The sequence below is a fragment of the Coloeus monedula genome, assembly GCF_965178545.1.
Source record: "Coloeus monedula genome assembly, chromosome: 10".
Lineage (NCBI taxonomy): Eukaryota > Metazoa > Chordata > Aves > Passeriformes > Corvidae > Coloeus > Coloeus monedula.
In genome coordinates, this window is record NC_138790.1 from 3,627,244 (window position 1) to 3,646,437 (window position 19,194).

Consider the following 19,194-nt stretch of genomic DNA (forward strand, 5'->3'; position numbering starts at 1 on the left):
GAGGTGTCTTTGTGCTTCCAGAACAAGGAAATACCTTCTCTAGCTCCTAAAGCTGGCACGAGCTCGTGGGGCACAGGGCTGTGTTACACTGTGCACACAGAAGCACCTGGCTTTGGCAAGGAACACACACATGCAACTGGAAATGTTCCACATGGGTGCTGGAGGATTCAGCTCCCCATCAGAAATGCATCTTTGGAGTGCTGCTAGGGCTCACTGCCTTGCCAGCACGGTTCAGGAGCACTGAATGTAATGGCCATTGAGGTGGCAGTGAAAAGTTTTTTTGAGGAAAAAAATAGTAAAAGTATTCTCTTTTGGCTAATTTTAACACACCCATGTTTTCCTAGCACTTTCAGTATTATTCTTCTAGTAGTAACTTAAATTTCTGCAATAAGAGCAATTTAATTTTAAAATAATACATCAAAGCCATTGCCCAGGAAGTCTCATATTAAGTTTGCTTTCCTAATTCATTACAAACTTGCTGAAGGGCTGTTCCAAAGTGGCCAATTTTGCTCTTTCCAACAATGGCAACGGGTGTCCACTCCAGCTCCAATTCCTCTCCTGCTTTCTACCTTCATAAGTAGGGCTGGTAAAGACATTTGTTATTTTTGGAAACTATTCCATCTCTCTTCAACAGGAAGAGTATCTTGCTGTCTAGTAATGCTGTCCAGTGCTGTCTGTGTACAGGGAGAGGGGAGGAAAAGGGGAGCAGACTCTTTCCTTAAGCCGACTTCTTTTTCCTTCCTTTACCTTGCAGCCTGTAGTGATTCCACTACCCTGACTGAGAGGCAGCCATAATTTATACAGACTGAGCTAAGGAACCTCCAATAGATGGGATAAAATATGACAGCAGAAAGAAAAGGAAAGCAGTGATGAATGCCAGATGTTCAATGACAGACATTGGTGCTAAACACTATCAGCAGTTTTTGACTTGTGAACTGCAGTGGACTTTTTATTTTCACCAATGTAATCCAAAGGTTTTTCAGTGAGCAGGTTGAAGCCATTTATTATTTTGTGGCTACAGAAGCAACTAGAAGGTTGCTTCCCCCTGATCCCTAAGATCAGGGACTCATTTATGTGTGAGGTATCCACAGACACAGGAGGAGCTGATTCCTGTCCAAACATGCCATCTGTACAAGTATGGATAGTGAAAAAAGGCAAGAATTAATATCTGCATTTGGTAGACAAGGGAACCACAAATATTAACTGATGTGCATAAAGTCAAATGGAAGTGGCAGAGTTGGCATGAATCTGATTCCTGCAAGCCTGAGTCCAGCTTATCTTCTCTCCCTGTCTCTGTTTAAACTTCAGGAGACTGTTAGTAAATCAGATTAATAAATATCATACAAAGCTTCTGGAGTCCATTGAAACAGAGACAGCTTGAACAGGACACGGATTGGCAAAAGCTTAAGGAGCAAGTACTTCTTTCTTCAAACCTACACTATAAGAGCTATTACCTTAGTTGAGGTAATACCCTGGTAAGTATTTTACCATGAATGATCTTTCTCAAAGATTCATCTCAATGATAAAAAGCACAGGAAAATAGGTTACAATTTTTGAAATTCTACTGAATCAGATTTGCCCCTTTCCAGGTCTGTCACACAGAAAAGTGCTTGAAGGAAAGAGCTTGCCTCCTAACACAGAAATCAGATTTATCTTTGGAAACTGGAACCAGGCCTCTGCAAGTACTTAAGGAAGCTGCCCCAATGGGGCATAAATAAAAAAAACCCCTAACAAACAAAACTAAACAGAGACTTTAAAGCAAAAGAATAGTTTTAACTGCCTAAGTTGAGATGCACCATTCACATAGTGAAAGTTATGCTCCCAAATTTGTATTTAGCTTTCTAGAAATATATTCATTTCCAAGGAGCAGATTCCCTCAGCCCTCAGGCAAGTGAGCAGTACACCTTCCAGGAGACTGGGACCTCAGGAGCCAGAGAGGTGAGCCACTTGCACGTTAGATGGATGACCATGCAAGTATTCACCCAAGGCACTTAAGATACTGAAGTTGCTGTTCTTGAAGTATAACTTGGGATTGCCTTTAAGTTTAGAGAAAAATAAGGTAACTGTAAAGCGTCGTCCATTAGCAGTCAGAAAGCTGGGGGAACTCTGTTTCAGCATGGCTGAGAACACAGGCAGCGCCACTTGTCAACAGTGGCTTGATATTTATGAGGAACCACATGACTAGTAAGGTTTTTTTTTTGTCATCAGAGATGAAATAAACCCATAAGCCCCATGCAGCTGTGAGTGCCCTTCCTTTCAGCATGGTGTCCCAGACAGCCACTTAACTTTAGTGTTCCTAAAAGCTCATTTCAGAAGTGTGGTCTTCTCCTAGCCCAGATGGTTCCACTCAATACTGCCTCATAAAAAGGCCAAGCAGCCCCAGTTTGGTCATGCAATGTCATGTCTCACCTGGCCTTTCTGGATTTAACAAGCTTGAGCAAGACAAATGGACATTGGAGTTAGTAAGATTTTGCTTCCCATGTGAAGCTGAGCAGAGCAGCATTACTGCTCTTGCAGGCTCCCCTTCACATACCCATGGGGTTGTGATCTCCAAGGGCACAAAGACAAGCAGAAGACAAAGTCACACCTCTGCCTTTTGTTGCATTACTGTTCCTGGCAGTCCCAACATGAAAATCCACCTGAAGCTCTCTGACGTGTTTGCAGAGTTGCAGCTCGGACCTGCACAGTTTTGGAAGCTGCACAGTTTAGTCCAAGGAAAGAATCCCTTGGATGCATATCTTTTAAACAGAACAGAATAAAAGAATGTTTTTGATGAACAACCCTTTACCCGAACTGAAGTTGCAGGAAGAACAAAATCCGATATTAGAAAGGAAAGGCCAATCTTGTGGTCATAATACACAAATGAATTCAGGAAACCTCATTTTAAGTGCCCATTCTGTCAAAATTAGCCTGCTTGCCCCAGACAAATCTCTCTCTCTGCCTCCGTTTCCCATGTGTGAAGGGCTGACAATGTCTCCTTTGTCTGTTTTGGAAATTCAAAACATAACATCTCTTGCAGCAGGAGCCGTCTCCTTCCATGATTATGCAAAGCCCCTGTTTCAGCATGGATTGAGGTCAGAGGACAATGGTTAACTGGAGGCATATTTTCATGACACAGGCGCCAGAGGCACCACTGCCCTACGGGATTCCCGCCCGGACCTCTCCTTCCCATTCTCACATAGCAGCACAAAGCAGCCTTAGTTTTGCCAGCAGAGTTTTGTTTTTTTTAAGCAGGGCCATGCTGCAAATGCAGTCACTGAGCAGCTCTGGGTTAAAAACAACCCTTTCTTGCATGGCTGAAGCTGCCATTTAGCAATATTCTGTCTTAATTCCTGTCAGCAGGTTCCTCAGCTAATGAAGGGGAAATGAAACCATTCCTCCTCTAAAAACTCAATTCCTTCTTTTTTGCTAATAACCAGTCAACATAATTCGGATAAAGTGACAGATTCTAAATATGATACTATCATTTCTCTTCAGTTCATTTCCACTCTTTTCTACATGCTGATGCACCCTTCTTACTGCTGCTGGTCTCTAAATTCTGCCAGGAACTGCTTATTTGACTGTGCAATTCCTTATTCTTTCCTGTGCTTGAATGCTTCCTCCCACACGGCCAAATTTTATTTTATTTTTCTTAAAATTTTTCCAGGTTCTTCACTGAGCTTTCAAGCATTCCTCCCAGGAAAAGCAAAATATGTAACAAGTCCTTTTTGACTTCTGTGGTGGCCTTCCATCAGATCAAGAACAAAACACAGCTAGCCACTTGCAATATAAATGCTTCATCTGCCTGCCAGGAGGGGGAAGGGGAAGGAAGCTGCATAGGTCAGCTTCAACCATATAACCTCAATCTGTCAAAGCAATATGCCCCCAGGCTACAATTTTTCTAATGCTAGAAAACAAAAAATAATTAAAAAATCATTCCATATCCTTGCTGAATTAACTGAGCAGGGGGTCTGCCATCTTGTAATAATGAGGAATGCTGTGTTTTGCTTAAAGATGTAGTAATGTCAAATTTGTGGCTGATTTAAGGCATCCTTGTAAAAGTCAAGCCCACATATTATGCACTCCACAAATCCCTGGTGAGGGTCCTTATTCCATTCATACTGGCTCTCACTGTGAGTAGTTTATCACTGAAACAACCAGTGATTCTGCCTCCCAGCAGTGAAATGCACACGTGCACCTGCCCTGCTGTTAGCCTGCAGGGACCAAGGGAAGAAGAACCAGAGCATTCAGCACCCCCCTTGTGATCATCTAAACCCTCACTTGGCTGAAACACTGAAGGGGATTGCCAGGTAAGGGTTATCTCCAGTGAAAACGAGCAGTGTATCCTTAAGGAACAGCCCAGCAAGGACTTACAGGTAAGTAATAAGTAATAAGTAGTAAGTAATAACTAACAGGTGAGTCAGGTGTCTCTAATGATGGATGAGCTGAGAATGTGGCAGATGAAAGTTCATAAAGAATTTATATTCTCATTATAAAATCATACTAAACATTACCTACAAATAGCAGAGGTATGGTAGAACAATTTCCCCCTTCTGCACAGAGAATGACCTTCAGCTACGATGGGAAACTCTGGGTGACTCTCCAGCCACCACTCACTTCAGTACAAGCTGCCCTGGCTTATTTACCACCAGTGCACCAAACCCATACTTACCACTTATAAAGTCCAGCCTTGCCAAGACTCCACATATTTCCCTGTTTTCCTCTACAGTCAGATTTCTTGCACAACAAGCACATTCTCAGTTAGAGATTGGAATTTAATATATGTACAATGATTACTTCCTTTGGTAGCAAATAGCCCTAATTTTCCTCAGTCTATTTCCTCTCATCTGTTGTTCATTTAGACTCTTCCTGCATTTCACACACAATAAACTCTTCAGTCCTTTAAAAGTCATAGAAACAGAAAGAAAACCCCAAACAAACAAAACAAGTGTCTTCTCTATACCCTATGTTTAAATAAAGGTTGCAACACAAAACCCCAAAAGCCAAGAAACTGAACAGCAAACCCAATCCTCCAGCTCTCAGACTGGGTAAATAGCTACAGCAGTGATTTTCTTTGCCAGGAAAGGAGGGGGTGTCAGTGCTTGCTTTGGGAACCAGGTTTGTTTTGCATAATTGTGTTTGTTTTGCCTGATGATCTCTGCTCTTGGGACTCAGCTGTATTAAAAGATAGGACATTTGGAAATGTAACAACAGCCAACCCTCACACAGGCTCTGCTCACCCTCCAGATCTTTGCTCAGGGAGTCATCCTGGGGTTTGATTTCACCATGGGCCAGTTCCTGATGCAGCAGTGCCTGGACCATGCTGCCAACAGCCCACTGAGAGCCAGCCCTGAAACAATGCTCAGGCTGCTCCAGGAGGGGGAGGCAGATGAGAAGAGCCACTCCTCTCTCTTTTCACCCATATATTTCGTAGAATGTGGACAATTTTGAATGGTTTGCAATCCTGGTGATGCAGCCTGTCATCATGGCATGATGATCCCACTGCAGAGCCTGCCTGGAGAGCAGAGCTCCAGCGTGTTGGACCTGTGTGCACCAAACACCACGTCTGGGTACAAGCACAACAGAGTCTGACCATGAAGAAGGAGACAAAAGAGAAAGCAGCACCTCAGGCATTTCATGAGAGAAACACCCACCCCTCCATCCACTCAAAACAATCTTAAACAAAAGCTCCCTTTTGGTGTTCGCAAGCCATGCATGGGCTGAGTCACAGCTTAAAAATACCAGAGACAATCAAACACAACTGCAAGGCCTTCTCCAGACTGGTGGTGAAGAGACCTGAAGACGTGAAACTCAGGAAAAGGTCAGTCTGTGTGCTTGATCCAGCCACACTGCAGCAATACAGCCTTGATTCTGGGATCTGTAGGAGCAGTAATGCTGTGTGTCTGCACACATGGTGGCTGCAGCACAGTGTGAGGTGTCTCTATTTAAAGCTGACCCGCAAAGAAAGGTGGGTCTGCAAAGCAATAGTTGGAATTGTATTGTGTATATATTCCTGTAACACAGATATTCCTCCTGAATTATACTGGCAAAGGCAGCAGAGCTGGAGTGGAAGCACAAAGGCTGTAAGTGAGCCCCAAGGGCAGATGGGTGAGACCTGGTTTGTCAGAAAGTTGGGAGGGCACATGGAGCCTTGACACCCATGTTGGGAGTGGCAGAATGGTACAGGCTATTCCATACTGATTGATATGTATGGTAATACAAGGGAGCATTTCACATCTGGAATCAAATGGAGCATCAAGGTAGCTATGGCTGGGCATTCATTCCTCTGAAACCATCAGAAATGGATGCTTTCAGGACCACTATCTCCATTCGTCTCCATAAATGAAATGAGGTGCACTTTTACCTCAGATCTCAGAGCTGTGCAATGCTGATACTCACTGTGTTCACACTACAGTGTTACACACTCAGCCCCAGTTCAGGTTTGTTGGCTTTTACCCAGGAAGCAAGTGTGGTCCTGTCATCCTCAAGTCTCATGACTTTTTTATATCCAATTAGCAGAATAGACACAGATAATGAGTTTTAACAACATTTCTGCTTTTCATAAAAATTGCAGTGCTGTGTAAGCACAAGAATTTCCTGTTGAACTGTCTCTTTGCAAACAAGTTAATCTAAAAAAAGATACATGGCATGCTATGAACCTTAGGAGTGAACCGCCAGCTCATTTTTCAAAATGACAGATATGATGAAAATTGGACAAAGGCTTGGAAAAAAACGTGGGGGTCAGGGTGAGGGGAGCAAATGGCGGTGGAGGGAAAGGCATTCCAGAGCCCTCTGGAGCCTTGGACTCCTCTAGGACCCATTAAAAGCTTATGTTACTTGCACCATTTATAAACAAGCTCATTCTTTTGCCATCATAACTTTCCTCATATGAGGAGTTTAGGAAGTGTTGACTGCTGTCTTCTACTGAAGGAAGGCACCAAAAATGACAGCAAGTTACAAATCAAACACCTTTGATTTACGACCTTTCCCGAGTTTTGGGAGGCTTGTTGTGCTTCCTAAGTGACCTCAGTAAACCCCCTAATCAATAGCACATCGGAATGCTGACAGATGGCAAGGGGAAGTGTCAGTGCCAGAGGGATTACATCAGTGCTGGCAGAGAACAGATGGCAGAAAGGTGGACTGCAACCTGTGCTTATTCTTTGCATTCCTTCGCTTTTATTATTGCCCCTGCTGTCAGCAAGGTAGGAAGTTTCAGGAGGGGAAAAACATGGCCATTCTCTGGAAGAAAAATTTTCACTCCCTTCACTTACTGGTTCTGTCACAGAGACTTCCAGTTGCATTGATTTTGGCATTACAAAACACACAGAAGTCAGTAACACATTACACCCATACTTACTAGAAAATATTTGCTAGAAGGGTTCTATATCCCTTTTTTGTGGAGTATCTTCCTGTGTGTGGCCACATTAGAACCAAGCCAGTAACAAATCAATCCCTGAAGAGTAACGACACATTTGCAATGAGACACTGAACTTTTCATCTCTGCATCAGAGATCAATTTCCACTGGATATGTAGCATAGGACAGCAGTTTTCACCCCACCATTAGATAAGTGGAAAGCATTTGGGGCCTCATTCCTGCTCCAGGGAGTAAGTGCTGTGCCCTAATACACTGCCTGTGCTTTCCGCTGTGTCACTGGGACCGAGCTGCACTGGTTCTGCACAGAAATCTGCAGAGCTTCATGCTCTCTTTGTCCTGGGAAGAGAGAGAATGCCAAGGATTTAGCCTCCCCAGGTGTCAAGATGGATGCAATGAATAAAACAAGTGAATATTTTAACTAATAAAGCAGGATTTCTGCATCTCATCCCTGCACGCTTCAGGACGCAGGAGAAAGAATGACCGGGATATTGCCGAACAGAAAAAAGAAAACCAGAAGCAAGTTGATACAGAGCAAAGACAAAGCTGAAGTAACTATGCAATATGTAAAGATATTTATTTGAAACAGCTGTAAATAAAGCAGATAGGCTAGAATTTGCATTTTCTTTTGAACTGTAAGTCAGCTTCTCTTGTGAATCACAGGAGCTCCACTGGCTCTGAGACTCAAAAAAGGTTCAAGGAAAATGTAACAACAGCATGATAGACAGGAAATATGGCTCCTTGAAGAAGATTAAATTATAAAGAAACAATAGAGGAAGATTAAGGGAGCAAGAGTAGTCAGAGGAGCAGATATTGATCGCTTTAGCAGGACAATTGAATTCCTTGGCAAAGGGAGGCAATATTTGTGTCAGGCAGCTGCAGCTGCAACACAGCACTCCTGAGTTGCTCATTGATCAATCTTGTTCCAATCAAAAACTGATGGACAGCTGCTTTTATTGATCTGAGTAGGAAGACTCAGTAGGAAGTAGGAAACAGGATCGAGATGCACAGGATTTTTAAACTGGACTGACATGTCCTGAACATACAAGCAAACACTGAAATTTTCAGCCAGCCAGCGAACATCAAGGAACAAGACATTCCAAGGAAGAAAACACAAGCAGCAGCAGAATCCATCCCTGAAAGCAGGCACAGTGCAAGGACTGGATTCCAAGGAGCTCTGCAAGCCACACAGGGCTGCTAGGAAAAGGGAACAACTGCTGCCCTGCAAAGCAATCAGTGTGAGCTGCATACTGTCACACACCTCACAGCATCAGGTAGGGGACTGGTCCTAATTCCATTTACTCAGCTCCTTCTTAAAATCAGTGCTGGGGGAGGTTCCCACACGGCTTCTTTTCTTGTGAATAGTCATACTAGTGGCTTACAAAGAGTACCAAAGCTCCCTCTCCTCAATTAACTGACTCTCCCTTGCTCAGGAATAGCAGATGTTGTTAAGCAGCAAAAGATAATCCTCAAGAAAGCAGAGCTACTGATCAATCACTTTTACATTTAAGATCACTTGGAGTTGCCACTGTCTTTTACTGTTTTCCTAATTAATTGCACTGGAATGCACTTAAGTAAGCCCCAGATCAAAGAGTCATATGCAGAGATTGAAATAAATCCTGTCTGTGTTGCTAATGCCTTGGAAATGGATGACTTGCTAAGCATTCAAAATCCTGAGTACCATGGTTCAAAACTACAGATAGTGTGAGATGCTTTCAAAGGAGCAGATTTAAGGAAGAAAAGGAAAAAGCTCCCTTCATTTGCTCATAAAAGACAATTAAGCAAAGGCAATTGTTCAACTAATTTAGTGTGAAGTTTGTGTATCTTAAGTTCCTTATTCTTCTCTTTCCTATCACCAAAAATCAGAGATCAGGAGCATCAATTTTCATTACAGCAAAACTTTATCATCGTTACAGATATTTTAAAAATGTGCTTTAATGAAGGGCTGAAATCTTTTCAAAGTAATGATAAATAAAAATGACTGGGGCTGAATGTGTTACCAGTTGGTGCAATAAATCACTGTCTCTTCCTGCATGAGTCTCTTTCTCATGATCTAGAATATCATCAAAATGCTTTGATTGATTTACAGTTTAGTAACCCAGCCATCATCATCCATAATTCTACAATAAACCACACCACTTAATGTAGCTGTTACAGATGTTCAGAAGTTCATTCCCTGCCTTTCAGGAGGAGATATTGACACAACAGCTGCAGACACCAAGATTAGCTGGGGAAGAGAAATTTGTCTTCGGCACAGGAAAACATCCAATTTTCCTCTAACAATACCCTGTCTTTAAAGCTGAAAGACATGCTGCCAACCTTGATACAACCAGTTTCAATTATTAAACACCAAATATCTATATGCACATACCCACCCCCCTGCCAGCTGGCAGGAGTAACAAGCTGCCTGGCTTCTGTCTAAAACACATCATTTCCTGGGAAATCAAGACATTACTAAAAGCTGTACGCAACAAATCCATCAAAGGGTTTGCAGTGAACAGCAGCTGATCTCAGGCCTTGCCAGCACCAAGAAACCCATTCTGCATGTGGCACTGCCTCCAGTCAGCCCTAAGGAAACAACTGGAGGGAATTTGCTCTTAAAATCACCACCAGAGGTGGGCTGAGCAGGGGGGGGCTCAGCCCCATGAAGAGAAGGCTGCTCATTGTGCTGTCTCTGTGGCCAACACCAGCCCTGGCCCACAGCACAGCGAGAGATTGCACGGGCATCATTATTCATTTTTCACAAATTATTGATCTGAAAACAGTAGGTTGGTTCTCGGTTTGAACTTCTTTTGCTTGAGCCTGAAAACAATGCAGCATTAGCTGGCCTGCCATTAACACTTTTGTTAAAACTGTTTCCTCAGGAAAAGGAGAATGTGCAACATGCAAAGTACAAAGTGTGGGTATTTTATTCCAAACAGCATGAGTACTCCCTGCCAGTCTCAGCAGCCACTGTTCATTTAAAGCAGGCATACAGACATACCCAACATGAATTGTCAGAGTGATGGTCTGGCTCACAGACACAATTTCTCTCCTAAGTGAATCACCATGCTGAGGAAGCTAACAAAGACTGTACAATTCATTAACTGAGCAGTGCTGGAAAGGGCTGCTCCAAATCCATCACTGATCTGTCCTGGCCAGCCAGCATCCTGTCTCTGACAGTGACCTGTCCCTGGCGCTGCTGAGAGAGGTGCAAGGAGCAGCAAAGCCATTTCTAATTACAGGAATCCTCTCGTTTCCCCTCAGTTGCACTCAAAGGAAGCACAAATCAGCCTCGTGGTTTGAGACTTCAGATGGACATTTGAGTCTTCAAAACTTCAGCAGCCTCAGGATCTCTCTGCTAGGTGATCCCCCAGACCTGTGCATTGCGAGGCTGAGAGAGTTATGAAATATCAAGTGGGTATTTCACAGGGACAGCACCCCTGCACTGTGAAGAAGGGATATTTTGCCCTGACTAACTTTGGGTTCTTTTAAAGGTGGTTAATGGGATTCCTTGCCCTGTGGTTAGCAAGAGCACTTGTGAATACCAGAAAAGCAGCAACGTGTTGAATGGGATTTTAAAAATCTGCTTTTTGATTAATAGATCATTGAAAGACTTTTTTTATTTCAATACAGGCCAACATTATTCCCTCACCTTCCACGTGAAGGACTCCAGAGGTGTTCCAGCTGGCCAAAAGGCTGCCAAATTCCTCTGCAGCTCTACTGCAGGTAAGTCTAATTACGTGCTTAAAAGCGTATGTTGCCATCTCTCAAAGCACTGCTTTCAACGCGGAAAATCCTTCTGCCCAAAGAAACCCAAAGAAAGTGCACAGTGGGACTATTCCTGCTTCTGCTGCCGCCTGGGAATCGCCAAACACCCCAGCGCGGAGGGAACCCCCGGCTGTGCCCAGGCGGCCGCGTTCCCACTAGATGGCATCTCCTGCCACGGAATGGCTCTGGCACGGAGGGACCGCTCCTCCCGCCAGCATTTCCCTTCTCCTGGGATTTGTCATGTCCTGCGCAGCAAGGCCACGAGTGCAGTCTCATTTAATTGCCGGGAATGGGTAATTGGGGCTGTTTCTCTCTCCAGAGCTGCACTGCAGGCAGCGATGCCCGTGTGCCACCCAGAAGCGCCGTGAAGTCACCCGGCTGGGCATCTCCGGCAGCCCTGCTGGGCGTCACAACCAAGGGCGAGCCGGCACAAGCGCATCTTCCTAAGGCAGCCTCTGCTCGCACAGCCTTCCTCCCAGAGGCTCCGACAGCACCTGCCCCGGGTATTTACATTTTCAGTGTCACAGCTATTTCCTGCTCACACCCTGCTGCACCCGGAGTGCCCTCTGCCCGCGGGCGATGTGGCACTGGGACATGCAGCACTGGGGTTTGCCTTGGGAGATTGCAATGCACCTGTATCTGCTGAGCCTTTTGCTTAAGTCTCTGCTTCAGGCTTGACTGTGAAACACCACCTTTAAAAAATGTACACAGGTGTTTTCTCCCTCACAAGCTTAGGTTAAACAGAAGAGTTTTGTTGGCATAGCTGTACTATAGGAAGTAAATAATAAAAGAACATTACCAGCCAAATAGCAATGCCAGCAAAAAATTGTGGGTAGCAATATATCTGTGGTTGTGGGTATGGGTTACTCTGTCCAGGGAAATGGGTTAAACTATGGAGCAGAGGATCCTTGCCAGTGTGAGTTCCTTCCCAAAAAGGGTTTAATCAGCACAGCTCTGCTGAAATAACCACGGTTTGAATGCAGGCATGTGCTCAGTCTCTCTGTAAAAACAATTATCACAGAGAAAAACTTTCTTGTGTTTGGTAAATTTTGAAGTAAGTGCGTGGCAATCCACATCCCTGGAGCATGCTGTGCTAAGTCTCTGCCCACTGGGATCTGCTGGGCTGGGGCCATGAGCTGTTTCAGATACTCTGGCAAACTGCTGAGCTTGGAGAGGCTTTCAGGCACCACCAACCTGGGGTGAATGAGAGCTGGTGATCTTGTTATATGAGACTCCATATCCCACAGCTTTGAGTCATTCAATCTCCTGCCTGTCTCTTCACATAGTAATTTATCTTTTCTTTGAATATTTTGCCCATGGGAGCTGGAAGGTAGCAGGGCCATTGCAATCCGTTTCTTTCAGTACTCTGGGGGATCTCAGCTTGGTGTATAGCACTTTTTTTCATCCTAAATAGAGGATGTGTACAAAAGCAAGAAATCTGGAAAGCTTTCAGCATCACAGAACTGCCAGCACTGCTTCCTTTGAGAGAAACACTCTCAGTCACCTGTGGGACACAAGTATTGGGCTTCCAACTTCCCTTGTTAATCTTTCTGAGAAGCTGTGCTGATGCTTGTGCATCCTGTTATTCCAGTCAGCCCAGAGACAAGTGCCAGAGCTGGCACGAAAGGTATGCATCAGAGGTAAATTCCACAGGTAAATTCCTCCCACTCCTTGCTTGGGCTTGGTGTACCTGTTACTGCATGTGGTTGCTCCTTATGCCAGACACAACAAGGCAGAAGCAGTGGAGGAGAGGGACAGAAGGGGGACTGCTAATGCAGAAAATGAATAGTGAAGTAATCAATACAGTAAAGATTCACCATGTTCACTCTGGGAAGACAAGGTGCTCCTTCTGGAGAATTCCATGAAGGGAGGAACAGTAGTGACAGATTGAAAATGAAGAAATAACAAAAAAAAACCCCCCAAAACAACCAAAAAACCCAAAACAACAACAAAAAAAAAAGGAAAAAGAAATCCAATCACATCCTCTATATTTAAAAATTAAAAAGACTACCAGATGCAATTACATTCATGATTAAAAGATCTAACAGAAGCGTATTTAAATTCATTAACTTAGTCCACACTTTCCTACCTCAGGAGACCAGCTGCTCCTGGAATACAGGGCAGCAAAATACAAACTACATCTTGCTTGTATTTGATCAAAACCTTTTTGAAGTTCCAATGATCTGGCTGTTAACATCTCTTAGGTGATAATTAGGCTCTTGGGGCAGCAAACATTGTTTGGGAAAGAAAATGCACAGTGGAAACATAAGTAATGGAGCTTTCTGCATGTTGAGGAGTCAGTTATTCCACTGTATAAAAAAAGGCACCAAGGGCAAAATGAGGCCATTTTCAAACAGAGCCTCATTTTGCCTGTGTATAGCAGCAATCAGCAGATGCTTACCTCTGTGTAAACTGTTTACTTTGGGTTTTGCTCATTTCTTGCAACACATGTTTTAAGCAAGAGATTTCAGCCCTTGCACACTGCGGCTCATGAGCATGGCTCTCCTCTGGAACATGGATGCTGCATGGTTTTTCCATCACTGCTTGACAGGCATTTGGTAGCAGGTACCAGCTGGGGCTGAGCAGGTACTTCTCCCAGTTCCCATCCTCTCAAGAAGGATTTGGTCTCTCTGCTCAGGGGATGCTCCAGGGCCTCTGGATGAGGTTCAGGGCATTTTCAGAGATACTGAGAAGAGCCAGAACCTCCTTGTGGGATGACGCCTGTTATCAAACCATGCACAGTGATATTCTCTGTCTCTCCCAGGAGAGCACTAGAATAACAGCTGAGGCACTGACTTACTTCCCTTCTCTTACTGCCATGGGACCCGTTTCCCTCTGACGAGACAGGAAGAGGCTTGATTAAAGACAACTGGGAATTTCTGTTTATGGTTGCATCTGACAGGTATCTGTCCTTCTCAAGCCTCCCTCCAGGTGCTATGCCTGGTTTTGGTCTCCTCCATCCTGCAAAGCTCACCTCCTCTGGATAATGACCCTTCCTTCTCAAGAGATCTTTTAAATATTTCTGACAGTTGGAGTCTCTCCTTTCCTTCCTGCACAGCCCTCTGTAATCAAACACAAGACACATCAAAGGACAGAATTGCTCTTTCAGACAAGACAGCTACGCCTGACTCTGAACTGTCGGTTCAGACATTTTCAGGACCCACTTTAGGATTTTCTTCTTGAGACTTAGTTATGATCCATGGCAGAGACCTCTGCACTATGGAAGAATCTGCTCCCCCTCCTCTGAGAAGTAGGGAGTGCCCCTGGGAAGTTGCAGCCTTGCTGAAGAGCTGTAATTCAGCTTCCTCACTGTCTGCAAATGTACCTGAAGTGCCCAGCATCTTCCCACACAGCCAAGACAGCCCTGATCATGTGTACAGGAGCAGGAACAGTTCCCTGCTGTCTGTGTCTCTGTGTTCCAAAGAAGGCAGTGGAGATGGGACTGCACCAGCAGCGCAATGGCTCACTCAACTTTAGTTCTCCTTTGCCACTGAAGAACTGGAGAGGTCTATTTTATTTTGCTCCAAAAGCCAATATAAGGCAGCTGACCTGCCTTGACAAAAGTTTGAAACCCAATAAATATTCAGGTATCAAAATCACAGCTTCAGAATGTTCCCTGTTTGAGTGCTAGCCTGGGAATACGTCACAGCTGAGAGCATGGAGGGGAGAGCTCCTGGGGGGCTGCAGAAAGACACTCCTCCATGACTGATCACCATCCCTCTGGTGAACATGTACATAGGGACAGGATTAATCAAAAAAACTGTAACCAAAAGCAAGAAAATAGTGGAAAAAACAGGGAAATGCACGGGAAACTGCAAACACTCAAACTCAACTTCAAATTCCAAAACTGTTTCTAATAATTCAACTCCAGACATGATTCTGGATGTGTTTCTATCTCCTAAGTCTCATATCTTTGTTCTGACTCAGAGGAATTATTGTTATTTATGGGACCATACATCATATATATCACATTGTGTTTCAAATGCAAAGGAAGATTCCTCTTATTGCCATATTTTTGGGACAATCCTTCATGCTGCTCCAAAAGTCCAAAAAGTATGTGCTCAACATGAGATCATTTTCCTGAATGGGAACCTGGAATTCAACCTGAGCTGAAGTGACTTACAGCAAAACTCAAACATATTTCATGCAAGACCTGCCCTGTGCACATAACCTTGAAAATAATGACATTTTATTTTGTGATGAATTTACATGAAATCATGAGTGTTTTCTTCTCTTTCTAGAGCATTCAGTCTCAGAGAAAATGGAGATTATTTCCACAGAAGAGCAAAATGCCTGTTATCACCATGAACACACAGAACTTTACAGATGAGGTTTCTGATGGCACCTACTGAAACTGGGTGCCAAAGTCCCACACACAGTGCTGTGCCTTGTTCTCATCATCAAGGAGCCTGTAAAGGCTGCTATGAGTCTTGAGATTGGGAACTGAAGATGATGGATGGCAGATTTATCAATCACATTCCAATTTTTTATCCCAAAGAATCTTCAATACCTTTTACTACCCTTTCCCCTCACAAGAATGTTACCTGTTATCCTTGACAACTGATAGCTCCACATAAGCTTTCATTCATCCCCAGTGAATATATGAATTTTCTTTAACCACAAACTCTCACCTGTCCAAACCTTTAGGAGTAGCAAAATATTCTGGGAGAGAAACTCGGAATGATCCAGATGACCGGATAGGGAGGATAAGGTAGGAGGACAAGAAAAGAGGAGCTTGAGGATGAATTGTGATCACATTTGTTAAGTTTAAATTTTATTCGATTTGTTAGATTAAATTTGTAAAATCACTTAAGACATATCAGCCTTGAGTACACCATCAGGTCAATCTGGTGGTAAAACAAAGGGCTTCCCTTTTGAAGAGAGGAAATTAAAAATATTAGATGTTTTCTCTTTTAACACTAATTTGTGCAGGAGGGGATAGGCTAGGCTGCAAATGACACGATTAGTTCCCTTTGGGGTGAATATTTGGGTGAGCTTGGCTGCATACATTATCATCCAAAAGCTTTATTTTTAAAACTGTATTTACTATAATCTGACCTTTTCTTTTGCTTTCTGTGGATAAGGTTTGCACGGGTCTTACTTAAAAGCTGCATCGATTCCAAAGTGAGAAACTGTGATGATGAATTTTTCAAATGATTACCATTAATACAGGTAACACAAACACACCCAGCCTTGTTGCAGGCTGAAAGCTGCACAGCTTAGAGGGTGATTGTCACTTTTAATTGACTGAACATGCCCATAACTCTGACAGAGAACTACTGTCATTACCAGTGTTTTTCTGGGCACCAGTGCTGACCTCCCTGTTCCTTCCTGTGCTTGGCCTCTTGCACTCAGCTCAAGCTTTTCCAGCCACCATCGGTTTGCTGAAATCTTTTTCCCTGACTTAAGTTGGGGACTTAAGCTAGTCTATACATTCTTCTGCCAAGTTTTCCTTCCATTAGGGCACAATCCAAAGCTCATTGAACTCAGAGGGAAGATCTGCACTCACTCTTAGGGATTTTGGATCATACTTCACCTGCCTGTCTGCCAAATGCTTTCCTTGAAGACAAAGCGAACGCTGTGCATGAGCTCTCTTATGAGAGAGTGACAACTGATAGGGGAGGACACATGAGAAAATGTGGGGAGAAGCCTGAGGAGACATGGGGAGGGACAGACTCCTGAGGACATATGGGGCTGGAGACATGCTTTTGGAAGGAGGGACTCCCCTGAGGGACTGTGGCCAGTGGAGGACTCACACCAGGGAAGGACCCTCCTGAGGAAATGCAGCCTGCTGGTGACCCATGCTGGGGAGCAGCAGTGACAAGAGCAGAGTAAAAGAGACAACCAGTAAAAACTGTGGAAGAGGGGCAGACAAAAATGATTTCACCATTACACATTATAACAATTGATCCTACAATTATAACACTTGATCTTGCCTTTTATGCCCAGACCCTTATTTAGAAGAATAAGCTCTAGGTAAAGTAGGAACTTGGATCTCTATGTTGTTTTAGTGCTGGGCCTTTCTCAGAAAGGGACAACTAGGGCCCCAGCAGGGTCCACCTTCCTGCAAAAAGGGCAGATATGTTTAACTGAGGACACGTGGACCCTTCCCAATCCATGTTCAAAGAAATCTTTTGAAAATCAGCTGGACCTACTTTGCTTTCTGTATCCCCACCAGCTCCTTTAGGCTATGTCTACACCATCAGATCCAGGAACTCCCATCCAGGTGGGAAAACCAGTTTGTCCAGAGGTGCCCCAGCCACCCTGTGCTGTGGTTTCAATGGGCTGGAGGAGAGCTGTGGGCTGCTCCAGGCAGGTACCTTGTTAGCAGGACAAAGGCATCAGGGTATAAGGAATTGCCACAAAACACACATAATCCCATACCTTGGACAGAAGCAGTGTCAAACATCCTTTGGAAGGACAATTTGAGAAAAAAAAATATTGTCAAGCCTTGTTTAGGGAGCCAAACACTGTTTTCTCCCTAGAATTATGTCTTATTTGCCATTATCACAATGTCAACCTTCTGTGCCCAGTTTGTCACCTGGGACTCTGCTGATCTCGTTGCCTTCACCAGAAGCACTGGGGTCTTCCAGCTGTTCAGCAGCACCAAGAAAACCAAGCTTTTCCCTTGCTAATTCACTAAGAAGCTAAAAGGTAGAAAATAAAAGCCTTAGCAGAAACTTGAGGCCTCTCAGTTCAGTCTGTGCTCTCCCAGTCTGCCAACCCATTCTTGTGGCATTTACTGACCCTAAATTCCTGCCTGTCCACATGTACATGCAAAGTGGGTTTTATACTGTTTGTGGCTGATGGTTAGAAGGGCCAAAAAATTTATGAATTGCCAGAATCGTGCATTCAGAAAATTGACTCAGGCCCCTGGAAAACCACTGGACTGGCCGAAAAATTCCACCACATTAAGCTGACCTCATTCTGCTTAGCTCCAAGTACTCTGGCAGGGGAGCCCAGGATCCTTCCAGCTCCAAGTCATTCACTCTAGTAACTACAGGAAAGCTGTGGGAGGAGTCCTCTGCCAAAGCTCCTTCCCTCCCAACAGCGATGCCTCTGTTCATCAGCGAGCAGTCTTGATTTCTTTTAGTTGTGGCCCAGTTCTGCTCTATTTTAGGATTTCTAGAAGCTGTTAAAAACTAATATCCTCTCACTCCCTCCTTCTAGAAACTCATTTATCACTCTGCCTCCTGCACAGTTACACTTCTCTCTCTCTTAGCTGGCAATTTCTCTCCTATGGTATGAATTTTGGATGACCTTAAGCGGTTCTAAGCACATGGGTGCAGTGGACCAGACTACACAGTGGCAGGGAAAGACTTAAGCAACTGGGACTGCCAGGCAGGGAGGAATTGTGCTCATTAGAAGGAAAAAGAACAGTAAATAGCTACAAACAAAAATGCAGAGATCCTCAAGCAGAAGGCCTCCCCCCACCCCGAGCGGCAGCAGAGCTCCCTATGGCCTCTGAGCCTCTGAAACAGAGCTAGGAAATGCACCAATTTAGTGATAGATAAATTCACTCTCAGAGTGTATGCAGTGTCATGTCTGCTGACTTGGATACATATCTCATGATCAGTATTTTTAAAGATAAGCATGAGCTAACTACACATAAGACATGGAACTAAGAGCAGGCACCTGGAAAGGGAGTTAGCACAGGACAAAAGGAAGCTTCTCAAAACCATGAGACCAATCAGACTAGGTTGTTCCTACATGTCAACTAAAGTGACTGAGCTCTTCCATAAACAGCTCAACTAAAACACCTATTTACCTGTGTGCACGAGCACAAGGAGGAACTTGGAGAGTGCTTTCTTCACTGTTGTATTCCAGGGAAGAAAATTAATCTCCCTTCAAATCTAACAGGGGCTTTTTCTCACAGCTGGCACCAGTCTTCATACACTGATAACCCACTGTCTCAAAACATCAGGGAAACAACTGCTCTTGGGACTGTCATTTGGCATAAAGCATTTGTGTGCTGTGGATCTCAGCTGATCACCAACCTGCTCTGCCTCCCAGCACTATGGCACGTCCGTGGCCACAGGCGAGAAATGTGTAGTACAGGTCCAGAAAGGGCTAGAGGTAGCTGCCACATGCC

The 19,194-nt window shown here is 44.2% G+C and overlaps 1 protein-coding gene across 1 annotated transcript in view; it reads right to left on the bottom strand.

Moving 5' to 3' along the window:
- The window catches only part of HS6ST1 (heparan sulfate 6-O-sulfotransferase 1), a 184,487-nt gene that overhangs the window by 7,468 nt on the left and 157,825 nt on the right, over positions 1-19,194 (bottom strand). The gene's annotated exons all lie outside the window — the stretch shown is intronic.